Here is a 16671-nt window from a genome sequence, read left to right as displayed (position 1 = left end):
TTTTGACAAAGATGCAGGGAAATTGCAGGAGAAATAATAAAAAAATGTTAAAAATGCTTACAATTTCTTGTATTATTTAATACAAATTTAATATATAACCCAAAAGGATATAAAGGCATAAAGTGTCATTAATATCATGGGTTTAAACATGAAGATGGTCTGAGTGCATAATCTTTAGATTTATTAAGCTTATGCAGGTCAGGGGTCTGCCCAGTGTTGTCCCCAGCTCCTTTTAGCTGGGCGCAGCACCCAGCACTTTTACAATGTTTCTGGGTGGTTACTAAAAAGTTGGGTCACAATACTAGGCCACCACCTGCCTACAGTCACCTATGGTAGTAGATCCCTAGCTTTCACCTGGAAGTTTCACCACCAGTCTTCCCTGATGTCCACCTTATGTTAGTGATGGAAGAGAATATCGAAGATAAGAATCCGCTGAGTGTGTTAAATGCACTGCACACCTCCTGACTACATGAGAACAAGAAATAATGTGTTTAAACCACAGGGCCTTTGTGTTCACAAATAACAACTTAACAAAAGACATATTGTTGCATTAGAACAAAAGTTGAAAGCGATGAGTCAATCTCTACTGCATTACTGGATAAGGATAAAGATAATGGTCTGCAGTATTTTTTTTTTTTAGGGTGTCGTTAGATATCAGTTAACTGTCTGATTTCAAAGTTATTTCCTGTATGAAGAATAACAAAGAGCCTGTAAAAGAAATGGAGCCTATCCATACACAAGAGAGCAATGACATCACTGAGAATGCGGCCAATCCATTAAATAGAAGCTGGTGACATCACTGAAGTAAAGGCTATCCATTCACAAATGACCAGTGACATCACTAAGAATGCAGCCTATCCATTCACTAGAAAATGGTGACATCACTGAACAAACAATACAGCCTATCCATTCAATACAGACCAGTGACATCACTAAGAATGCAGCCTATAGATTCACTAGAAAATGGTGACATCACTGAACATACAGGCTATCCATTCATTACAGACCAGGGACATCACTAAGAATGCAGCCTATACCTTCACTAGAGAGCAGTGACATTACTAAGATCTCAAACCATTTACTAGGGGCCATTTCATTACATAGGGGCCATTGACATTACAAATGTGCAGCCAATTCAATCACTGGAGACCAATGACATCACTGACAATGCACCCTATACATTCACTAGAAAATAGTGACCTTATTATTATTATTATTATTATTATGAAACAGAATTAATAGCGCCAACATATTATGGAGCGCTGATATCACCAGGAATTTACTAGATACCATTGACATCACTAAGAATGCAACATATTTATTCATTAAAGGCCAATGACATCACTGAGAATTTAGCCTATACATTTACCAGAAACCAGTGACATCACTAACAATGCAGCCTATCAGTTCACTAGAAAAAAAAGTGACATCACTGAGAATTCAGTCCATCCAATCACTAAAGACCAATGACATCACTAAGAATGCAGCCTATCAATTCATTAGAGACCGGCGATCTCACTAAAAATGCAGCCTATCAATTCACTAGTAAACAGTGACATCACTGAGAATGCAGCCTATCCAATCACTAAAAACCAGTGACATCACTGAGAATGCAGCCTATCCAATCACTAGAGACCAGTGACATCACTGAACACACAATACAGCCTATCCAATCACTAAAGACCAGTGACATCACTGAGAATGCAGCCTATCCAATTATTAAGACTGATGACGTCACTAAGCATACAGCCTATCCATTTTAGTAGAAAATGATGTAATCACAGAGGATTTGCTACAGACTGGTGAGTTAATTGAAATTCAGAAATGTACACGTTTGCATACGATATCATAAATGTCTCTCTTCATAAAGACGGAAATACCCTTTCATTTTCTATGGTAAGGAATCTGCAGATTACAGGAAACTCACAGCTATGCTTGAACAACTTCAAATGTTAAGATAATATTCCATGAGTCATCTTGACTTTAACTTTCAATTTGTCCCTAGAAGAAGCTCAAAGAGATTTTTCCTGTAAAATGTTACACCAATTAGTATCCAGTAACATGCAGAACACAAGTCTCACCCATCACTTCAGTATAAAAAAAAAAAAAAAAAAGTTAATTAATTGTTTACTGCAAAACAAACCATTCTACCAGGGGGGGTCACAGGTCAATGCCTGCAGGTCAAATACTTGGTGCTTTCCTTGTTTCACGGTTAATTGACCAATTTGTTGGCTTTCTCCAGCACTAAATATTGATGGTTTTATTGCCCTGGGAGACTGACCTTTCAGATTTACGGCCCACTCATAGACAAAAGATAAAAGTCTGGTGAAATGTGTGATTTCCAGGGGACATTCCTTTATCTAAGATTGCCGGTATTAAAGATCAGTAGCGCTGGAAATTCTGCTGTTTTTTTTTTTCTTTTTTAATCCCTATTCTTGAATATTCTTCAAAATGTTCAAAATATGCCAGTGCATTTCCTTTAACCCTAACAATATATAGAATACTATTTATAAAAAAGGAAATCTGACAATTTCGGGTGGAAATCCACCAGGCTTATTAGTTTCAATGGCAATAATTGATTCCCACCAGTGAATGTTTGAGGGAATGTCAGATTCCATCTCTTATATATAAAGTCCATAGTGTCCTACTATTTTTATGTACACTTCTAATGTCAATGTTACTGTTTTTGAGAAATGTTTCATAAAATCATTCAGTCTTGAAACATTATGTAGACAGCAATGGTTGACCATTGCTGGATAGACATCTGGATAGACAGGGCGACCATCAGAGATGGACAAGGGGTATTTCTGGACATGACCCTGACCAAAAAGAGCTTGAGATCTGCAATGCTTGAAATTTTAGCCATAAGTGAGGTAGACCCAGGAAGTATACCCAGTATGGAGCCCATAAGGGTCTGCTCAGAAAACCCACCATATCTTCTGAGAGCTCTCCACTGACTGAGCACATTCCAATGGGAGAGGTTGGAAGGAAGGACCCCAAACATAGAGATTTTTCTCCAATACCAATCAGGAAATGCTGAAAGCCTGGTCAATATTGAGCTGTCATATGAAATAAATGGCCTTGATTTCACTTTGGCCTTCATATAGTGCACAGAAGCCTGGCCCACATATTTGAACATATGGCGAAGCAGGCTGTGGTGTTCCCTGGTTCCACTCCCACCCTGAACTCACGGATGGTTTAAGACAAAACGAGGCCCTGTGCAAATATGATATGGGAGCCCCAAATGCACAGCTTTCCAGCCCCTTGTCCTGACAGCTTAATGTCCCTGCCATTGAAATAGGCTCAGGGGAAGACCTCCATCTATTGCCCACCTTGCTTGACCCTAAAACCCGCCCTGTTCATTATAACCGTACAGAACCACAGCCAATGTGAGCTGACTTGCAGAACCTTTTTTTTATATAAATCAAACCCTATTCATTAAAATCTTTTAAACAAAATAATGCAATTCCAAAGTTGTTTCCAGCCTAGTAAACTCTGCAGCTTTCATTAAAATAATACCTAATCATCCTACAATGCAGGCTCTTGTTTCAGAACCTACAGGTGAGGGGTGACCTGGTATAAGAATAATGAAAGTTAAACCAAAACTTCTGATTTGCATTTTGGTGACTTTACAAACACTAAGGTCACTGGTCAGCCAAGAACCCAGCATTGTTAGAAACTCTAATGAATCTCGGCCAAGACACTATGGGCCTGATTTATTAAAGTTCTCCAAAACTGGAAAGGATACATTTCATCAGTGAAGCTGGGTGATCCAGCAAATCTGGAAAGTCATTTGCTATATGTTTGTTGTTTGCTTTATTATTTAATTGTTTGCTAAATGTTTTGAATCCTGGACCAGATCCATTCCAGATTTGCTGGATCACCCAGCTTCACAGACGAAAGTGTAACCTCTCTAGCCTTGGAGAGTTTTAATAAATCCATACACCATTGTGTATGGAATTTGCATGTTCTCCCCGTGCTTCCACTTCCTTCGGGCACTCCGGTTTCCTCCCACATCTCCGAAACAAACAGTGGTAGTTTGCTTGGCTTGCCCCCAAAATAGGCCTTGGACTATGTGAGCTGTTCTGAATGACAGTTAATGACATGACCTTGTAAAGTGCTGCGTTATATGTTGGTGCTATCTATAAAGACATAACAATAATAGTAATAAACGCCAATTTCTGTGCATCTGCAGGTTCCTTGTAGTGTTTTTAGTATCTCCATAACAAAACAAATAACATTTTTTTGTTTTAGCATCACCGATTCTAAACATGCCACCAAATCGCTCATTATCCGATCCAATATTTCCCAATCACCTATAAAGCAACGTTAACAATTCCTGAGCCGCATAAAGCAATGGTAATGACACAAGTGGCGTTATAAGCCTTATATATGTTGAGTCATCCTCTAAATGTTCATTGCAATTTGCAATTATTTTTCAGTCCTTTATAGACTGTTCTCCGTCGCTTTTTACCCTTCCGCTGGCAATATTTATTACGTGCCGCTTTTTTTTTTTACGAGAGAAGATTCGAGCGGCTTGGGAAAATGAAGCGAGCGAGGGGACGAGCTCTGCGGATTTGAAATAGCCATTTAGCCAAATTGCATACCTGTGCTGTGTCAGCTATACAAGACATTCATCTCGTTCCATTGGTCTAATGGATAGCAATTGAATTTAATTAGCAAAACTACTCAGAGATACAGCGATGGCGTGCGTAAAGTAATGAAATATTCCTTCCTTTTTTTTCTTCTTCTTCTCCCCCTCCATCTCTCTAGAAAGATCTTTATCACGTCCCCCTGTCAAAATATTAAAACCTTATCGAAGGCCCTTCGGACCGCGACAAACTCGCCGGGGGTGTTTCCGAACGGTTACGGACTCGTCTGCGGGCCCAGGGCAAATAAAAATGATGGTTTCAATGTTAAACGCTGTATAGATTCAATTACCAGAATGTCCCCATTAAAAGCGCTTTTATGGTATGAATAAATGCAAATCCTTCTCAGCGGATCGATACCTGGACATAATTCTATAGTTCGCCTAGGAAAAAAAAAGGATAGGCCTATAAATTATTTTCCTCTTAGAAGAAAGAATTAGGCAAAAAAAAAATTGAGATACAGATACTGCTCCACAGTAACTTTTTATGAATACTCATTAACCCTCTGTGACCTGCTGGGCGTTGTGGAAGTTACAGAACATTCCAGAGATTGCAGACAGCTAATGCATCAGCAAGAAAAGGCAAGAAAAAAAAACATGTCACGTTTAGTTCAAAGTGTACCTGTCATCTAAACAAAGCAGAGATAACCTGGGTGACACTATATATGACAAAGTCATATGCAGTTCTCTCCCTAGCCCCTTTTAGCCAGGCGCACATTTCAGTAACTATATATCTGTTTTTGGGTGGTTACAATACAGGGGCCACCACTCGCCTACAGCTTCTTCCCACGCAGCCTAAATACATTTCTGGGGAGAATATTGATATGGTTTAGGTAGTTTGGGATTTTATCGCATTGTGCACCTGATGGTCTTAGCACCCATATATGAACCAAAGCAGGTAGGTGTGATCCTTGCTTCCAGCCATGACTCTAAGTTCATTATGGCCTTACAATGGAACATGAGAGGGAGGTTGCAAAGCGCAAACCTTCCTAACTTAGCCTTGGGAAGATATTTAATTCAATACATTTAATTGAATATATTTATCATCTACAAAGGAGGACATATTCACTTGGATTACTTTGTGTTCCAAGTAGTTGAAGTGATGAGACATGAAGTTCATAGACTTGGAGTTAGGGTATGTACACACGTAAGTCTTTTGTCTTTGGAAAGGATCTTTCACGATCATTTCCAATGACAAAAGACTGAAAGATGTATGATCATGTACATACAATCTGCTCTATAAAGAGAGGGGGGGTATATCCCGCTGCGCTGTCTCCCCTTCACTTTGCATTGCGGTCATTCATCGTTGTTAATAGATCCGACAAGATGGATCCATGAACGATGTTGGACCGCCCCTGTACACACGTCAGATTCTCATCCAATACTAGCCCTGAAGCGATAATCAGACGAGAATCATCTGATCTGTATATGTAGCCTTAGACAAATCCCAGGGATCAAGATGCCAAGGCACAAAGATAAGAGCTGAGGGCTGACATCGGCCTAGGCAACACAGATAGATGGAGTTTGGTGAGATGAACCACCCAATGCATTCTACAACTTTTAATCCTTAAGACTTTCTGTCTTGAGATACAACAGGAAATGAGGAAAGATCTCTGCAAAGTATGGAAAATACAACTTAAATTATTAAATTTTCCAACCAGTCCATCCTCCCCATGACAATCATTTGGGACAAACGGGCAGTGAATCTCCCCAGTGGAGGCACAGACCACAAAAAAAGATTTAGCAAGAGTTCTGCCTATTTCCTTCTCTCCCAAAAAAAGGAAAAAAGTTGGCCACACCAAGGAGATGTTTTCCCTGGCCATATCAGGTGGAAGATCTGCCAGCAAATAATACTGCTTTATTATAGGAATGAATGAATTTGCTTTGATAGACCGTCAGATGCACAATCCTTTGTCCTCAAACAGCATTAGCAAATAAAATCCTGGTAACCAGGGTTAAATGTTCCTTCTTCATCGTCAACTGTCAGCCGGGAATTCCTCTGCCTGTGCGAGGCGAGGGCGAGACATTGGTAACCTTGCTTAACACCGGGTTACGTACTTACAAATCCCCGGAGTCTGTCTCTCATGCAAGGAGACAAAGTCGAACCTTGCTAGAAACAAATGAGAAAAGGTACCTTGGGGGGTTATGACATCAAGAAACAAAGACCAACAACACAAAGACAATTATTGTGTGGCACCTGGGAAATCGGATGGAGGTGGCAAACAGTCATCAGAATATGCTGGACATGGGCAACATAATGCAGGAGGAGATTGGCTGCTGTCATGCAGGAATCTGTATATCAGTGCTGAACACTTGCAGCGTGCCACCAAATAGAGGTCTCTTTGTTCCCGGTCATCTTCAAGGTCAAATACACACAAGGAACTGCTGTGATTGGGGCTCAGTGACATCATGGACTTCTACTGCATTGACATTCTGAATTGCAACAAAATGGTCCTTGGTAGATATAGGTAACTTGAAGTGGTTCTCTTATGTCCTTAGTTGGGTTCCAAGAGTGGCCACCCGCTAAATACAGATTGAACATTATGGGCCTGATTTATTAAAGCTCCCCAAGGCAGGAGGGGATATACTTTCATCAGTGAAGCTGAGTGATCCAACAAACCTGAAAGGGATATAATCAAAATCATTTGCTGTTTGTTAGCAAAAGTTTTTAATCCTGAACCAGGTCCATTCCAGGTTTGTTAAATCACCCAGCTTTACTGATGAAAGTGTATCCTCTCCTGCCTTGGAGAGCTTTAGTAAATCAGGTCCTATGTGAGAAGGAAAAGGATAGAAGGTTTTTTTTCAAGGGCCACTAAATGAGTGCGTAATGGTACAATCCGTAAAGTTTTACAAGCTATAAACCAATATTCATGAAGTAGGCTAGTATAACATATAGATAATATGCCAATTAAACACATATTTTTGTGAAACAATAGATGTCACACGATACCTATACAGTTTATAATTCTATATTGACCAGAGATTAGGATTAAAGTATACAGAATTACTCCTAATGTCATTATCAAGAGAGAAAGAAAAATAAAGGTTTCTTATTCCTGACATGTTTCGCCTATTAGGCTTCTTCGGGGGTATTTATGGAGACCAATGGAAAATGTATTATAGGAAGATGTCATATGTATGATAATGATACTAGATCTTCTGGAACAGAGCTCAACTTAATTTAGGATGGATAGCTCCTGATAGAGTAGATCAGCAGGAGTCTTATAACCTAAATGATGATTATCAAAAGGGTGATGGATTCCTTTACGGAACAGCATAAGGGGGTGGTTGTAAGAAGCAGCTGAAAGGTTGGAAGATATATATTTTCTAAAAAATGGGCATCATTCAATCATGGTTTCTTGTAACATTTTAACTGGATGAGTACTAAAAATTCAACTTACAAAACGTAGCATTCTTGTCCAAAATATGCAAAAACATACATTTGGATTTTGTCCATGAGAGATTTATGGCGACAGACAATGTGGGCTTCCTTACATAAATACTTGCTGTCTTTTATGGTGTCATTGTGGTTCCTTTGAGTGTAATACCTTGCCTTAAATTAGTTATGATCTCACTTCAGTGTTTCCCCAAGCCCCCTTCAGATGGGTGCACCACCCGGTACTTTTCAGTAACCACCCGGTTGTTTTTGGGTGGTAACTGAAGCGTTGGGTCACAATACAGGGACTGTCTTCAGCCTAAATTTCTGCGTTGAACACTGCATTTTGTTGTGATTTCACTTCCCACTTGTCACTGGTCAAGGACGTAGAAGGTAACAAACTTTTGGAATGAGACCAACAAAAGCACCTCACCAATGTCAAGCTATGTACTAAATATCTTTCAGCAAACTTGGTTTCTATCAATGCACCTGGCTGCACCCCAATACATGCATTTCCCATTCGAAGGCCAACTGCCTTTTAAAATCAGAACATTTATTGTCCTATCTTCGGCAGAAACTTGGATGTTCCTTTTGCTTCCTAAAAACAAAAACAGACAAATCTAAACACGTGCACGAGGGCTGATGGCGGAATGAAGAAAGAGAATAGAAGATTAATCTCGGCTCCTTACCTCAAGGCTACTTGTGGCTACAGAACAAGAGAAAAGAGAAGACGCTGCACACGTCCACCCCACGCCACCGAGATTACTGATACTACAATGTAACGCTACAAAACTACAACACAGGCTGAGCCCGATGTCCTGGAACACAACAAATATTTTATGCCTGGTTCTCAGGATCTTCTGTCCTCCATGATAACTTTATTCTAATTTGACTGAGGAGAAACTAAGTGGTATCATTCAACTCACCGAAGGGTCAGGGGTATCTTGGGATAAACCCCCAAAAATGACAAGTTAGTATTTCTATTGTCCCATTCACAATCTGAGGGCTGTTTGGTTCTAGTAATGTGTTCCTTGGACCCCAAAAGCAAGTAGTCAGTGCACCAATGTTTAAATGGGCTGTAATAGCAGACTATCTCAAGCAGTCTCATGTAATATAGCCAGAGGCTGTAAAGGTTTACTAAGAGTCTACAACCATTCCTGTACCATTTAGCATGTACTGTAATATGCCCGCAGTCTCTGACCATCTCCTGTAGTATGTCTGCAGTCTCTGACCATCTCCTAAAGAAAAAATCCTGCACAATGCCGGCATTGCAGCGATGAAATTTTCCCGGCAGGCTGCAGACAATAGCTATCTTGTTGGCAAGCAACGCACCACAAAGGGGCCTTTCTCAAAAGTCACTTGAAACTAGCCGAAAAAAAGTGCAACGCTGCCCGCTGAAACAAAACCACAGCTTCATCCCGCTTCAAAACGCACCCAGTTCACAGAATCCCCACCAAGAAATTAACCCCTGCCGCAGCACGCCTGGTGTACCCCGCAGTCGCATTTGATTATTTGTAGTGTAAACTGTAATGCGTCACAATTTTTGATTTAAAAACTTTCAAAAAAGACCAGAAATGGATGACATGTTAAAGGGGAGCTCTGATGAGAAATCTCACCCACACATGGCATTAAGAACCTTTCACTTATAAACAATGGAATGCTAGTACACAGGGACCGATGATTGTGGGTCCAATCTGGATCTAAAATTTGCACAATTTTTACAATTTTTTAAAACTCTAGCTATCCCTAAATCTAGACAATGAATAGAAGGAAGAAAGGGGAACCCGGTGCTTGTTAAGTCTCATTAAGAAGCATTTGGCAAAAACCCAATTGTGCGGGTCTCCCCGGGGCCACCGTACTCTCCCGTCATCTGTCGATGGCGACACCAGGACTGGAGAGGTGGGCTCATGCTGTGCCGAGGAACGGCCCTTCCCCAGGTGTTTGCGGGGCTAATCCCAGCTCAGGAAATTCTACACTTCACCAATCAATTTATAGGAAGGGCAGGTGCAGGGCCCCCTGTAGTCACCGACTCCTTTAATGGAGGATTGGCATTGGTTACAATCAAGATTTAACCCCTTGTGGGCAACCCCTTAGTTTGGCCCATGTCTAGATTCCCATACAGCAGCCTTTGGTTTTACTTGGCTTTGTCAGAGATCTCTATTAATTCCGCTAATCCTTTTTACAGAACTTCAACATTTTGCTACTTCAGTTACATTCCTAAAACAGGAACAGGTTTTCACTTCCCCATTCTGTAATGAGCAAATTGATTACTGGCAGTTCACATGAGGACAATACTGAGACCCTTTATTGCACAATATTTGCCCCAAGCCATTGCAAGATTAGCCACATACATTACTGCTGCATCCTAATCCAGTCATATTGTCAATTTGTTTGTGATTGAATTAATTGCACAAGAAATTGATCAGTTCTCCCATACACTGCGTTATATCTTACAAGGTGTGCATAATATGAACACAAATGGAAGACAAAAGCATGAGTGTATCTCACTATTACAATGTGGGCAGATTGAAATCTATGGCCAGCTCCAATCTAATTTCATGTGCACTGCAATCCTTCTGCAATCTAATGCAAAAAACAGTGGAACTGCAAACCTAGATTTTTTGGAAAATACAAAGCCCTTTGTTGGATAAGCTGCACATCTCTGGAACCATAGGAAACTTATGGAGAAACAAGCATGTGCACATGAGAGCCATATAAAAACAATTGCAAATAAAATGTGACCGATATGTTTCATTTTGATAGATAGAGTTGGGAAGGGTCTGGAACTCCATACAAGAAACCAACCAGGGTGATGGCCTTGGAGACACTGGGCCTGATTTATTAAAGCTCTCCAAGGCTGGAGAGGATACACATTCATCAGTGAAGCTGGGTGATCTAGCAAACCAGGAATGGATCTGTTCCAGGATTGAAAACATTTGTTAACAAATAGCTAATGTCTTTAAGAAAACCATTAGAAGTTTACTGGATCACCCAGGTTCCCTGATGAAAGTGTATCCTCTCCAGCCTTGGAGAGCTTTAATAAATCACCCCCAATGTCAGAGCGGGCCTATCACTATGACAAGACCTATTTAAAGCACAGCTTTCAAATACAGAGAGCTGATAAGGTGTAATAAAGTTAATTATGGTTTGTATTTACAACATAATTAGTTACTGGATGCCTTCTGTTTAAATGTAATTAACTAACCCAGGTTTATCCCAGTGATGGATGCAGCCAGGCCACAGACATCAACATTCAAGCCTTTTACTAGAAGATAAATGGGGCTGATTTACTAAAGGTATGTAGGCTGGGAAAGGAATAATTCACTTAGCTTAGTGAATGTGGTGAAAACTCAGTTTGCAAAGAATACCCAATCACGTGCAAAGAAATCTAAAATATATAGGATTTTTCCTTGCACGTGATTGGAGGTTTGGAGTCAGCACTGCATAAATTTTCAAAATTAGGCGAAACCCCCCATGCAATCTGATAATTAACTCTGTGAACAGCCCAGATTTCCTCAGTATATTAGCCCTGATGTGAAAGACATGCATTGCGACACAGGTTGACATTCGAAAATCCCGCAACCAGAGGAGTGCCAGATTTTCGAAAATCCTGGATTTTTTACAATTATATATGCTGTATATATTTAACAGAAAATGACTAGCTGTAGAGTCCTTTAAATAGATGCTGAATCCATAATGGGAGTATACAACAGCAAATAAATGAGAAGGAATGAGCAGGAAAGCACGTGGAAGCAAGACCCAACAGGTGATTCTACAATACAGCGCCATCAAAACATAAACGGCGCCTCCAGAAAACAAAATTGTAAATTGAAATCTGAAGCAACCGGATTATCGATGGCCGGATTTTTGAATCTCAACCTCTATTGTGTGTCATAGTGCATATGTTATTGCAGTGCAAAGGTGGGCTTGGGGCCACTTTACTTTTTTGTGGTGTGTTACCATGCGTCTGTGCTCTCCCCAGACCCTTTTAGCTGGGCGCACCACCCGGCACTTTTCAGTAATCACCTGGCTGTTTTTGGGTGGTTACAGAAGAGTTGGGTCACAATACAGGGATGCCACCCACCTACAATTTCCTCCCACCCAGCTTAAAAAAATTCTTGGCCCGTAATGAGAGGGTTCACTAAGCCATTCAAAATTAAAGAAGCCCCCAATGCACCCTATCAGACCAAAAACAGAAGATCACCATTTTTTTTTAACACAACCTGTGTTTTTCTGCACTGGGGCGCCATTCAACACGAGTAGGTTTTCCTAAAAGTGTAGCTGTGTTTTTTAATTCAACATAAAACAATATTGATTGGCACCGCAGTGGCTCAGTGGTTAGTACTCTGGTCTTTGCAGCCTAGGTCTCAGGTTTGAATCTCAGCCAGGACTCTATCTGCATGGAGTTTGCAGGTTCCTCCTGTGTTTGCATGGGTTTCCTTGGGGTACTCTGGTTTCCCCTCACATTCCAAAAACATGCAGTTAGGTTATTTGGCTTCACCTAAAAAATTCTCCTTAGACTGTGGTAATTACATATAATGATATTACATATAAAGAGTGTGGGCCCCTTTGAGGCACAGCTAGGTACATGACTATGGGCGTTGTACAGGGCTGTGTAACATGTCGGTGCAATGCAAATACTATGTAATAATATTAATAGAAATTGAAGGGGGCTGATATGTAGTTTTTCCAGATGGTGCAGCTGGTGGGTGCAGTGAGGCCACCAGTGGCCATGATAGGGTGCAATGGTAGCCCCTTTATTTTGAATGGTTTAATGAACCCTCTCGACCCTCTCAACAGGCAATGCATGTTATGTGCCATAACACAACACGGTAACCTTTGTGTTGTAGTTACAATAAAAAAAAATATGTAATATCTGACTTTTCCAACCCAAAAGCCCAATGAGCTAAAATATCATTTTTGGGCTGACCTGTCAGCCAGGGGGTCACTGGTTTGCGGTACAGTAGTGAACCCGGATGTGCCAATTTTTGTTTTTAAATGTTTCAGAAAAGAATAGCTCAGGGTTTCTACAAAGCTGCAATGCCAGCAGCATAAAACGAGATCTCCTCCTCCTGACAAAGCACAACTGGAATTCCTGGGCCAACTACCACTAATGGGAAACTGTTTAAGAAGAGCGCTGTGCAAACCACAGCGTTTGTTGTGGTCAGTGAAGGACAGTCTGCTTCACTCCAGCAAAGTTGGGCTACTTAAAAGTTCCCAGGCAGCAATGTGCGTCCGGCTTCTGCCAACAGAAGCTCGGTGGGCCATAATCGATTGCAAATGTTCTTTAAGGCTGTGGATCTAAACAGATACATTGTAATCAAGAACACAATGTTTCCAGGATAATGCAACCATACTATGCTGCAACAAAGAGAGCCTTCTGGGGGAAAGTGAACAATTCCTGTGCAAAATTTGCAGAATTTCCTTTCATTTAGCACAAAATTCTCAATTTTGTGCAAAATGAAAGGAAATTCTGCAAATTTTGCACAGGAATTGTAACCATTGTTCTAAATTTTGCTCATAGGAGTAAAATGCGACAGCCCGATACCAAGCATTTCCTGCCCGCAGTATCCGATCAGATTGCCTTTTTCCTGTTTGTGGTTTTTTTAGAAGATATAAGAAAGAACCAACGAATGGGCAACTGACATTGTCATTCATTCACAGGCTTTTGTATATGAGCTTCCTCATAACCCGTTTACAAACTGAAAGATTTCTGGGTTCCCCTAAGCAGCTAAGGAACTTCCTACTCCAAAAGTGGCCTATAGCATGCATGGAATCCTTGTATTGGATTGAAAATATTTTATTAATATGTATGTGAAATGTAAACCCCCTCCAACTTTTCTTTTTTTTGTTATACCCCAGAAAACTGAAAATCCAATAAAATCTTTGAAAATAGAAAATCTTTTATATTATTAGGAGATCCGCAAGCTACAGAATGGGAAACTTTGTGTATTTTAACCCCATCTGACACCTTTCTGGGAATTAGCATTGTCTTCCCCAGCCGCTTTTAACTGGGCGTACCACCCAGCACTTTTCAGTAACCACCCGGCTGTATTTTAGGTGATTGCTGTAGAGTTGGGACACAATACAGGGGCTGCCACCCACCTACAATTTTTTCTGGGTTCAACACTGATAGGGTTTAAACAGTTTTGGTATTTTATCAAATTGTGCACCTGACGGCTTTAGCACCCAAATATGTGGGTGTGTTCCTTGGTTCCAGCCAGGTCTCTGAGCTTGCTATGGCCTTACAGAGGAAGGTTGCACAGCACAAACAATTGGAGGATTATATCCAACTTAAAAAAAAATCTTGGTTGAACACTAATTAGCTGCCATTGTAAAAAAACAAAAATGCATTGCATGCCTGGCTGCTGCAGTCTGTCCAACTTCCAATTAATTATTATTTTCTACAATGATATCTCTCTCCCACTACAAAGGGTTGCAAAGCTATTGATTAAACAGCCATGCATGCACTGCAGCATTCACAGCACGCTCCAATCCTTCTAATAATGCACAATAAAGATGGAACATCCTCCATTCTACACCTGGTCTTCAGCTATGGCAAGGGCTCCATTCCCCCAGCGCCAGCGGCACCATCTGGGAAAGCCGCATATCGGCCCCTTTCAATCCCGTTTTATGATGAGCAGCACAGGCTGCCAAAAAAACACAGCTACACTTTGGGCACAACCTACCCAGCGTGCCATTCATCGGGCTTAATTTGTATCAAGGACAAAGGAAATATTTTATAGCCAAAAAAAAAAGGCCACTTAAAGTCGGTGCAGCAGGATTTCCTGATACAAAATACATCCAGAGGCTGACTATAAATTATATACCTCCAATTTTTATTTCTTTGGTTCCAAATGCCAAAAATGTTTCTGTCGTTTTCCAACCAGGGAAACCGTATCTTTCGCCTCCTTGCTGAAATTTGGGAGAGAAGAAAAATGGAATCCAGAAAACCCTCTCTAATGCCACATTGAAAAGGCTTATCACGGTGCTTCCGGACGGGGCTGCTCTTGAGTTATCAAAGTGGGGTCATGTGACACATGCTTGATGTGGCATCTACGCATATTTGCCAATGTATATTGAACTGAAACCTCTGCTTCTACACAAGCCTGAGGGAATTCTGTGCTGTCCACTTAGTGAATTATTTTTTCCACCTCCCTGTTTTGTTGTAAAATATCTAAGTTGCTAACCAGTTTGTTTTGCTGCTAGGACCTCTTGCTGATATGTGACGGTATGCTGTGCAACCTCCCTCTCATGCTCCTAGATGTTGGGATGAGCCTGCAGTGAGCTTGAACAGAACATGTGGTGCAAGAACCAGCAAAGAAAACACTCTATTTATAAAGCAGGGAATCTGACATTCCCTCAAACATTGGTGGAGAAACATTCATTGCCATTGCAAAACATGGACCTGGAAGATTCCCCACCAGGGAATGTTTGAGGGAATGTCTAATTGCCTGCTTTATGTGCAGTATGTGCCCAGTATGTGCCCATATATGAAACCAAAATTTCATATCATCTAGCCCCCAATTGTTCCCTCTGGCAATAATAAAAGATGTAAATAGAAGCAAAACTTCAATTGAGCTCAAAGAGCTCCCACTGATAGGTACACTCACCCAGGATTTGTTTGCTGCGGATTTAGCCGCTCCTAACAACTACCAGCCAATGGGAATACCGCCTGCCGCGTATAATAACATTCCCAATGGCTCACAGAAAAGTCTATGTTCACCCATGTAAATGTGTCTATGCATTCTCTGCAAACCTAACTAAGAACCAAAGTCACCCCAACAAATGCTATTTCTTTTGTGTAGATGGGCCCAGTGTTTGTCTAGCATTTCAATATATAGCAACCATACCCATATAGGCAGCACAAAATGAAATGAAATAAAGGTGACTACACACTCCATACATCATTACGACTTAGTTTGGTAAGCCCTAGCTACATTTACTTCAAAGGTAAGTCAAGCAACCATTCATACTTTTGCTGTATTTTGTCTCTGCTCCATATAAAAAGATGAGAGAGCACCAAGAAACAAACGGGATTCACTAGTGACTGGTGTAGCTGCCACTAAATACAGTGTCCATGTACAGCTGGTTCATTATTAATTACAAATGTAATAACGTATTAATAATAACAGCCCCATTTGCAGGATGCAACTGGCATCTCCAGGGAAAAGTAAAATATATCGGGGATTCGGGTCCTTCGCCCAAAGCTGATGCCAGTTCTGGAAGGGGCCCAGTAAGCCGCCTCGCCAGCTTCCTTTCAGACTCCCATATGCTAGCGCAAATCTCGGCTTCCTCATGCAAGGTCATAAAGGTGTCGCTCTTATAAAGCTGGATTATAATGTTTTTATCATTGAGAATCCATTGTGGGAGTAAATAAACAAAACACTGCATTATAGGTCTGCAGAAGTCAAAATTAGAAGTTCTGTGGCATTTCTCACCATGGGAGTCCGGAAGACAAATCAAAACCCAACATCTGACCCAACTTTTCATCACCGGTCATCAACTATGAGCAGAGTCAGAAAATATGGCAGCCACACTGTACATGTACTGCCAACCATGCCAACTGGATTTCTAAACACCTTAGCATACACATATATGTCGGGCAGCACAGTGGCCTTTGCAGCTCTGGGTTCCAGGTTCAGAT

The 16671-nt window shown here is 40.9% G+C and overlaps 1 protein-coding gene across 9 annotated transcripts in view; it reads right to left on the bottom strand.

The window, feature by feature from the left end:
- NFIA (nuclear factor I A) overlaps nt 1-16671 on the bottom strand; it is a 320673-nt gene that overhangs the window by 190733 nt on the left and 113269 nt on the right. The window lies entirely within an intron of this gene.

This window comes from Pyxicephalus adspersus, chromosome 8 (assembly GCF_032062135.1).
Source record: "Pyxicephalus adspersus chromosome 8, UCB_Pads_2.0, whole genome shotgun sequence".
Taxonomy (NCBI): domain Eukaryota; kingdom Metazoa; phylum Chordata; class Amphibia; order Anura; family Pyxicephalidae; genus Pyxicephalus; species Pyxicephalus adspersus.
This window is presented reverse-complemented; position numbering and strand designations above follow the sequence as displayed.